This window comes from Monodelphis domestica, chromosome 7 (genome assembly GCF_027887165.1).
Source record: "Monodelphis domestica isolate mMonDom1 chromosome 7, mMonDom1.pri, whole genome shotgun sequence".
In the NCBI taxonomy this organism is placed as follows: domain Eukaryota; kingdom Metazoa; phylum Chordata; class Mammalia; order Didelphimorphia; family Didelphidae; genus Monodelphis; species Monodelphis domestica.
Genome location: NC_077233.1, coordinates 145,898,168 through 145,908,634, shown reverse-complemented (window position 1 = coordinate 145,908,634; position 10,467 = coordinate 145,898,168).

Sequence of the window (10,467 nt, the reverse complement as noted above, 5' to 3'; positions counted from 1 at the left end):
TCATTTATTTAAATAAAACTGGTTTTCCGGGGGGAACCTAATTTAGTGCTCACTAAAAGGGTCTGCAGTACCCCATTCCCAAGATCCTTATGAAATAACTCATATTTAGACTCACATTTCCCTGAACCAAGTTTTTGAATGATATTGGTGGTTGTGGTGATGATAACAGTAATGATTGCTCTGGATATTTATGATGATGGTGGTGGTGGTAGCAATGGCAATGATGGTAGTGATTGGTAGTGATAACAGTCATGATATAAGTGGCTGGGATCTATAATGAAGATGACCATTTTGAAGGTGACGGTGGTAGCTGAGGATGGTGGGTGATGATGGTAGTGATGGAGGTGGAGGGTCCCACAGATTCCTATTGGATCCAGTCCAAACAGAGTCAATAGGCATTGCATTAATAGCATGAATCAAATTTGCCTTTCCCTTTTAAAGAGAGTTAACATTCAACTCTTCCTTCTTCCTTCTTCCTTCAAGGTCATGCTTCCACAAAGATCGATCACCCTTCTCCTCTACTTTGTTGCAAGTTGGCAATTCATCTTTATATGAAAAGTCATACCTCCTGAAATGCCAGGTCCCAACAAGCAATGGGCTTTTTAGTCCCACGTGTCCTCTCGGATGCTGAGCCTAGGGAACATGAGCTTGTGTCAATGGCAAATTAGCAAGAACTTCTCCCCCAGAGCATGGTTCTCATGGTCTGGTGAGTGGTAGATGTTGGCACATATTTTGGTATATGTATCAGTAGATACTAATCCTCTAATCTCACCTCTGAGTGAGTAAAACTGTGGGTGGCAATATGTACTCAGAGTATTTCTCCCAGATCAAGATAAAAACAGCATTTTGAGCTGAAAAAAAAAATGGAGAGATGAACACTTTATTCTAGCTGAAAGGTTAGGGAGGAACTGGGCTCCCCAGCTTCAGTGAAAAGGCCAGATAAATATAACCTGAAAGCTGATCCAGATAAGAGGAAGCTCTAAGCAAGACACATCTGCCCAGAAGCCATCTCCCTCTCCTCTGGGACTCAATTTCATTATCTAAAATGAAGAGGTTGGACTACAGGTTCCCTATCATTTCTATTCTGACATTCTAAGTTCTGTTTTATGATCCCTTCTAACTCAGATATTTTGTGTCTGGATCTATTATTTGATCCTTTCAAAGTTTTTCTGATACTATACTGTTTCTAAAACTAAGGTTGAAGTAGATAACTACCTCACATTTTCTTTATTTTAAAAAATACATACTTTCATTATAAATAGTATTCTTAATAGAGTGAGCTCTCAAAACAAAAAACAAAGTCAAATTCTAAATTATGTTCAATTTACAGCTCTTCCTTCTGTCTTTCTGTAAGCTGTCTCCTTGGAAAGCACCTCTTCTTTACCTTTATCTCTTTGAATTCTTTCTTAGTGGTTCAGCTCATGAACCACATCAGGTATAAGCTTTCCCTTTTCCTCCCTAGTTGTTAGTATATTAAAGGACTGGCCAATAAAAAGCCAGTCATGGGAGCATCTAGGTCTCCTGAGCAGGAACTCAGGACTGTACCCTAATTGGTCAGTCCTCCATTAGACTAGCAATTTTTCTCTCTTTAAAATACTTAAATTATCATTCACTGCTCTAGATCTCCACCCTGGTCTCAAGCCTTCATCTGCAAGAGAAAAAAAACAACATGCCATCAAAGTCTAATCTCCAGTTTTGGGGACAAAGAAAGAAAATTCCATTCTATCTCATCTCATGCCTAGCGGGGAAGGAGAGTAACATCTTTTAGCTGCCTCTCTTCTCTCTCACTACCCGGAAAGGGTTCCATCCTGGGGCCAAACCCCTAGGGATGTGGATAACCTACCAGAGCTTATTCCTCACTGATTAACAAATTCTCACCTAGTCATACTTTCTTCATTCCAGTGATTCTGAACTCCCCTTCCCCCCCAATCATCATTCTCCATCTCCCATTTCCTGAGCCTTGATTGTCATTCCCTTTGATCTAACTCTGACCCAATATCCCTTTCTAAAACTACGCACCCCTTCCATTGTGCTCTCTGGAAGGCCTGCTTTAGAAGTAACAAACTTGCTTTCATCTTAAATCTTTTTTCTTTTCTTAATTCTTATCTTCTAGTTTTCACCAAGAGCTAGTTCCCTCCTGATCATGGACCCTCCCTGGACTCCCCTTTCATTGCTAGTTCTATCTTCCCCCATTTCACTCCCTTCCCTCATTCAAGGTCAATGTGGGGGAGGTGCAATATTCCTTGCTCCCATTACCCCTTCCCAGTTCTCCCTCTACCAGCATCCCTCACTCAGTAACCTCTCCTTCTCTGAGGTTCACTTAATCCATATCTTATGTCCAATGAAAATTCTGGTAGCTGTTATCAACTTGTCTCCAGGATGCTCTCCTTCTTTCCTCAATGAGTTCAGTAATTGGTTCACAGTCTTTCTCTCCACCTCAATTCCTACGCTCATACTAGGGAACATCAACAATATTCTGAAGCTCCTTCAAACATGCTAATCTGACAGGCAGTCTTCACAGTGTGGGAGATGGAGAGAACACAACTGGACCCAGAGATGAGGAGGAAAGTATTAGTGGATTGGGGGGAAAAGGAGAAGGAAGAATTGCAATACACTAGGCAGGACAAACACTAAACAATATCACAAAAGAATGAAAATAATTACATCATAAAAAACAAGAAATGAGTGTAAAATAGAGGGAAAGTAATTTCCAAGTTAGCTATCTATCTGTAGTCAGACATTTATCTATGGCAAAGGTCAAAATCAACAAAAGAGGAGAAGACAACAATGGGCACAGTTATAACTTGCTCTATTTAAATAAGCAATAGCCAATGGAAAATTAAAATTAGAATGTGATCTCCTTGAAGTCAGGGACCATGTTTTTCAGAACATAGCATTGTGACTAGCAAATTGTAAAACTTAATAAATGCTTGTTGACTAACAAAAATGGGCAAAGGAAAAAATATTGATTCTGATTTTCTATGCAAGTTTATTTTCCATTTCCCACTGAGACTTAAACAGTATGAATTTGTCAAAATAAGAATCAAAAGAACATTAAAATAATTTCATTAAAAATTTTTAATTTCTATGAACATAACCACAAAACACTCCACACAAATACAACTAAATCTAAACAACTGGGAAAACATCAATTGTTCATGAGTAGGATGAGCTAATATAAATAAAAATGATAAGCCTACCTAAATTAATTTACTTATTCAGTGATATACCTATCAAATTACCAAAACATTTCTTTACAGAATTAAAAAAAAATTATTACAAAGTTCATCTGGAAGAACAAAAGATCAAGAATAGCCAGGGAAATCATGAAAAAAAATGTGAAGGATGGAGGTCTAGCTTTACCAAATCTCAAACTATACTACAAAGCAGTGATCATCAAAACTATATGGTACTGGCTTGGAAACAGAAGGGTGGATCAATGGAATAGACTTAGAGTAAATGACAGTAGCAAGATAGTGTTCAATAAACCCAAAGATCCCAGCTTTTGGGACAAGAACTCACTGTTTGACAAAAACTACTAGAAGAATTGGAAAACAGTATGGGAGAAGTTAGGCTTAGATCAACATCTTACATACTATACCAATATTAACTCAAAGAGGGTAAATGACTTAAATATAAGGAGGGAAACCATAAATAAATTAAGTAAACATGGAATACTATATCTGTCAGCTCTAGGGAAAGGAAGGAATTTAAGACCAAGCAGGAGATAGAGAACACTACAAAATATAAAATGAATAATTTTGATTATATTAAATTTAAAAGTTTCTGTACAAACAAAACCAATGTAACCAAAATTAGAAGGGAAGCAACAAATTGGGGGGGGGGGAGATTGTATAACAAAAACTTTTGACAAAGGTCTCATTTTTCAAATTTATAAGAAGCTAAGTCAATTGGGGCAGCTGGGTAGCTCAGTGGATTGAGAGCCAGGCCTAGAGACGGGAGGTCCTAGGTTCAAATCCGGCCTCAGCCACTTCCTAGCTGTGTGACCCTGGGCAAGTCACTTGACCCCTATTGCCTACCCTTACCACTCTTCTGCCTTGGAGCCAATACACAGTATTGACTCCAAGATGGAAGGTAAGGGTTTAAAAAAAAATAAAAAAAAAAGAAGCTAAGTCAATTGTACAGAAAATCAAGCCATTCCCCAATTGACAAATGGTCAAGGGACATGATTAGGCAGTTTTCAGATAAAGAAATCAAAACTATCAATTAGCACATGAAAAGGTGTTCTAAATCTCTCACAAATCAAAATAACTGACAGGGGTAGCTGAGTATCTCAGTGAATTGAGAGCCAGGCTTGGAGACAGGTGGTCCTAGGTTCAAATCTGGCCTCAGATACTTCCTAGCTGTGTGACCCTGGACACATCACTTAACCCTGATTGCCTAGCCCTTATTACTCTTCTGCCTTAGAAGCAATACACAATATTTATTCTAAGACAGAAGGTAAGGGTTATTAAAAAAAAAATCAACGCTGAGGTATGTTAAGAAATTCTCCTCAGCTGAATTAGATGCCATAAAAAGGAGAAACTCCTGGATATTTTGATGAACCTCATAGGATCATCTGTGAGTTCAAGAGGGCAATTAAAATCTTGGACCCTGATTATGCTGATTTTTCTCTTTTTGTTGGAAGAACTTCTAACTAGAAGAGAGGGAACAATTAATAGAACAAACCTGGAATGATCCTGATCTAACACCATGACCAGAGAATTATGAGGACATTGACTTGAATTCAGTGTATGGTTATAGAGTATTGAAACAAGCAAGGGAATCTATTCTTGAGGTAATGAAGAGAAATTCTAAGAGACCTGACAGCTGGTCAAAATTTGAACTCATTAAGCAAGAAATTGGGGAGTCACCTGCAGAATTCTTGGACAAACTTATGGAAGCTGCTGAGTTGCAATTGGGTCTCATACTATCAGAGGAGATGATTTCTCACATCAGGAGGCTGTTTGTTAAAAATACGTGTGTGATAGTGAGAAATTTTTTTAGAAACAACTATCCAGATTGGGAGACAGTTTGGAGGAATTAAAAAGGAAAGCTTGTTATGTGGTTGTAGCAGACGGATATAAGAGTTCAGATGAAAAGGATAGTGTTGTAAAAGATCTCAAAAGACAATTACAAGAAACAAATAAAAAGGTGAAAGACAGTGAAATCAAAGAAATTAAAATTATAGTGCCATTGAGATCAGTGCAGCCTAAAAATCAATATAGTCCTAGAGAAAGGAGCTCTGGAGCTCCAAGGTGTTTTTTGTGTAATCGTGTGGGTCACTTTGTAAGGGATTGTCATTATAAGGGACAATTCTCGAGACAACTAAATAGACAAATAGCTTTAATAATGAATATAATAATGGATGGAGACAGAATTCAAATAGATGGAACAATAATAATAATTTAAATAATATGAATAGATATCAAGTACAAGTTAATTCAAATGGGTGTTCTAATGCTTGTTGCCAAGAGGTTCAAGCACCTGATCTGAATACTATCCAGGATTGGCTGAAGTCTGGAGCTAGACCAAAGTATAGCCAGGTAGTCCAGAAGGGAATCAGAACAAAGGCACATGTTCATTATGAAGGTGTTCCCAGAATTCTCAAGTGTTGGGTAAATCAATGCAAAATTGATTTAAGGTTAATGGGATTAGATGTAATGAGGATAAAGTTAATGAATCTGTAAATGATGTAATTGAAACAAAAGGAAGTATAATTAATGTTAATGATTGTGGGAGGAAAAGAAAATAGTGATGTAATAATAGTTGAAAATTCTGAAGATTAAGTAATAATGGAAAATAATGAAAAATGTAAACTGGATAGAGGAAATGAGATTGTAAGTGTGAACAATGGAACTGATGTAGAAGTTAAGGGGACCAATAAGAGTAGTGTTAAATCTGATGAAGGTGATAAAGAGTTAAAATCCTGGAAAAATCATGTAATTCAAGCAGATGTGTGTTTGGATGGACAGGAGATGGCTAAGCTTTCCATTGATGTCACTGTGTTAGCTCCAGTATTGGAAACATTCCAACCACCAAATAGCACAGAATCACATGTGTCTGTGACTATGGGAGACCAGATCTATAATCTTCTGGTTGATACTGGTGGAAGTAAGTCAGTGTTATAAACTCTGACTGAAAATTGTAGAGCTCTTGGTACAATGGAAGTAGTGGGAGCTAAAGGAAGATCACAAAGAGTAGTCAAATTGCAACCAAAGATGGTTTCTTTGGGTCCATTAAGTGTAGAACATGTTTTTTTGTGTATGCCAGATTGACCAATGAATCTTTTAGAAAGGAATTTGTTGTGTAAACTGAGGACAATATTCCACTATACTCCTACTGGAGAAATTTCATTACAGCTTCCAGAAGAATCTTTGAAAGCCTTTCCATTGCTTTTTTTAGATTCAGTAAGTACAGAAGGTGAATCCAGTTCAATCTATATCTCTAAGGACTGGTCAAAATGTTCTACAGATGTGAGATTTTTTAAATCTTCTACTCCAGTCAAGGTGAGGACTAAGGGAGGATCAGTTCCTTGGGTACCTCAATATCCCTTGACTAAAGAAGCAATTGAGGATCATAATACCTTGCTTATCAGAATTTAATATACCCATTCTTCCTTTTAAAAAGCCAAATCTGGATGAGAATGGAAAACTTGTGTATCGTTTTATATGAGATTTAAGAGCTGTTAATGAATATGTGATCAAAATTCATCATATTGTACCAAGCCCAGTTGCTATAATTTCTTCCATTCCAAGTCAGGCAAAATATTTCACTGTGGCAGATTTATGCTCAGATTTTTTTCTCAATTCCCATTCATGAGGATTCCCAAAAGATCTTTGCTTTATGGTTGGGGATGTAGACCCTAAATGAACAACACCAACAACATGGAAATAGGTTTTGATCAAGGACACATATAATACCCAGTGAAATTGCACATCAGCTACAGGAAGGGGGGGGGGGAGGGAGGGAAATAATATGATTCTTATAACCAAGTCAAAATGTTCTAAATTGACTAAATAAATTAATTTAAATTAAAAAAAACAAAAATAATAATAACTGAGTTACTGGATGCTATCCAGAAGTCAGAACAGCTGACTGTAATCCATTGTGGAAATCATACTTTTGGTAAAGACTCAATGTCTAAAGAAAATGATAGAGCTGATGTAACTGCAAAGTATGCAGCCCAAAATGCTCCAGTGTATGTAATGAATCTTTCCACTACTGAGTCTACTGATTTACAAGTTTATATAAACTCAGAGACTCTGTAAAGAGACAGTGGGTAGCACCAGGAATTAATACTGTTACAAATAGGATCTGTAGTAGTTGTTCTGTTTGCCAAAAGTTCAATCAAGGTACATTCAGAAAGAAAGGTGTAGGTGGTAGACCTTTGGCATACTGCCTATTTGAGAGTTTGCAGATAGATTATATAAGCATGCCAAAGGCTGGAAGATACAAGTTTTGTCTTGTGATTGTAGATTGGCCTGAAGCTTTTCCATCTAATACCAATACAGTTAGCTTTGTGGTGAAAGTGTTGCTTAGGGAAATTGTTCCTAGATATGGTGTTCTAGTTACTATAGATTCAGAGAGAAGATCTCATTTTACTCAAAATATTCTGAAAAGAGTCTATGAGAATCTAGGAATAATACCTACATTTCATGTTCCTTATCATCCACAAAGTTCAGGACAAGGGAGCATTTGAACAGGGAACTCAAGACTATGGTTTGGAAGATTTGTGCTGAAACTCATGTAAAATGGCCAGATATTCTTCCCATAGCTTTTTTCCCCCCTGTGTATAAGACCTAGATCAGATTTCCATGTATCATCTTGTGAAATGTTATTTGATCATGTTCCTTTGCAAGCAAAAACTTGTAAGACTGTTTATACATCTCTCTTAGGGGGGTATTATCAATATCCACATGTGGCCCCCTGAGGCCATTTATTTGGCCCCCACCACACTTCCAGAAGGGGCACCTCTTTCATTGGTGGTCAGTGAGAGGAGCACTGTATGTGTGGTGTCGCTCATGTACAGTACTACTTCTGGTGACATAATCCTTTACGTGGCACCTTCTTCTGAGAGTAACTGAATGAGAATGAGGCACTGAGCAAAGGATTATGTAGCTGCACAATGGAAGACTTCAGCATGGTGAGCATGGTGAGCATGCTGAGTGGTGATCTTGGGGAGGGGATTCCACACTGTGTATACTGCAGCCCGGTATAGTGGTGGCAGTGATGGGCCTATGCAAGGTGTGACAGGTCCATCACAGCGAGCACTGCAGGCTCCGCTATCCCAGACAGAGGTATACAGATTTGTTCATAGTTTTTTTGTTTGTTTGTTTGTTTTTTTATAGTCCAGCCCTCCGATGGTCTGAGGAACAGTGAACTGACCCCCTGTGTAAAAAGTTTGGGGATGCCTGACTTAGAGAATTCCATGATATGGGAGTGCTGATCCAATCTGGTCCATTGGATTATTCTCTCCATAATTTCCAACCAGGTGATCAAATGTATGTGAAAATTTTTGCCAAAATATCAGCTACACAAGAAAGTTTGGTTGGTCCTTATACTATTATATTAATTTCACCTACATCAGTGAAAGTATTAGGAAGAAATTCATGGTTCCATTGTTCTCATGTAAAATTAGCTCATAAAATTGAAGATGAGAGTATGGAAATAGTAGAAGTGGAAGAAGAAGAGTTGGTGGAAAGCTAAGATTTCATCAGTGTGAATTTTAAAACTACTCCACCCTACTCAGACCATACTTTGGAAGATCTGATTAAGCTATTTCCTGATTAGCAACGATGGAGATACTTGGTCTAATAGAATCAAGTCTTGGGAACTCTACATTTCTCTACCCTACTTAGTTTAACAAGGTCAGGAATGTCTGCACCACATTCAAGGATTAAGGATCTGAGAAGATGGCCTTCAACAGACATGTGCAGAAACAGCGGACAGACCCCTGGGCTGTCCTAAGTCAAAACTAAGCTAACATTGGTACAGATGAGATGCAGGAAAGTGACATAAAACCATCTATATAGGGCACATCACTTCCTCTCTTCAGCCTCTTTTCCTGGAGAGGCATCTCTGGCTGGCAGCATGCTAAGTGTTCCGACATCTTGGTGTGGTGGCAGCTATTTGTCTGGGTTTTGATGGTGAGTTTGCCCTTTAACTAAATCAGGTTCAGACATCTTGGCTGAGCCCTCTTGGAATTCAGACTGATTCCTTCCTCTTTTACTCTCCAAAACCTTACCTTCTAGAGCCTCTAATCTTCCCACCCAGCACAAGCCAGGCAGGAGAAATCCTACACCCTTTCCTTCTCCCTTCTTCTTAAATTTCTTTCCACTATATTAATTAAATCACCATAAATTTCCAGACTGACTTGGGTAAATTTTTTTTATTATTGGGGATATCCATGGTGACCAATAATTTCTATAGTTTAGGTCACAATGCTAAAATTATCCTTTACATCATTCAAATTGAGTCTGTAGTCAGAAAGATCAGTAAGGAGAGGATCATTCCAGAGGAAGAGGACATTCCTGTAAAAGAGGAGGATCCAGAGACAACAGAGGACATTGTGCAGAAAGTGACTGATTTACAGAGGTCAAGGGCATAAAGACTTTTAAAGAGGATTTTTCAATGAAGAGGATCAGATAATTAATGGATAATTAATTGTAAGATTTTGTGTTAGATAATATTATATGTTCATATTACAATGCATTCAACAGCAGATATTACTGCCATGGACTTTGGAGAAGAAGAGATTTCATCAGACAAGAAGATGAAAGATCTGAAGTCTTGGTAGGTATGTTGCATACAACAGAAATATAACACAATACAACATAACCATATATGTATGATCATAAACATATAAACATAAACATAAACATGGTTAGTATACATTGACTCAAGTAGTGAATCAAAGGATAGTTATAGGATTTAGTTATAAGTTTCCATGTAGATATATGAATACTGTTTAGATTTTAGATAGATTAAAATAGTAGTAGCATAGGTAGATAGGTTAATTTAATTATATTTCATTAAGATGGAATGTCTGAGTTCAGATATTCTGTTTTGATATTAGTGAGTATATAGAGATATAGGTAGATTAGATTAGGGTTAAATTAAGACAGGGTACTGAAATACATTACAACATACATCATAACATGTACTACATGTTATATAGTACATATTACACAGTACATGTTATATATCACATAAACATATAAACAGATATGTAAATAATGTGTGTTATAGATTGGGTTGGAAAATTATATTATAGAGTATGTATGTGTATATATATGTGTGTGCCATGTATGTAAATATTATGTGTGTCGATATATATAGCATGCATGTATGTGTATGTTATGTGCTTATGTGTAAATTTATGTATGTGCTTGATATTTGGTACTGATAAAGTTCTTTAGATAAGATAATTAAAAGCACAGTTCTTTGTAACATTTTGAGTTTTGT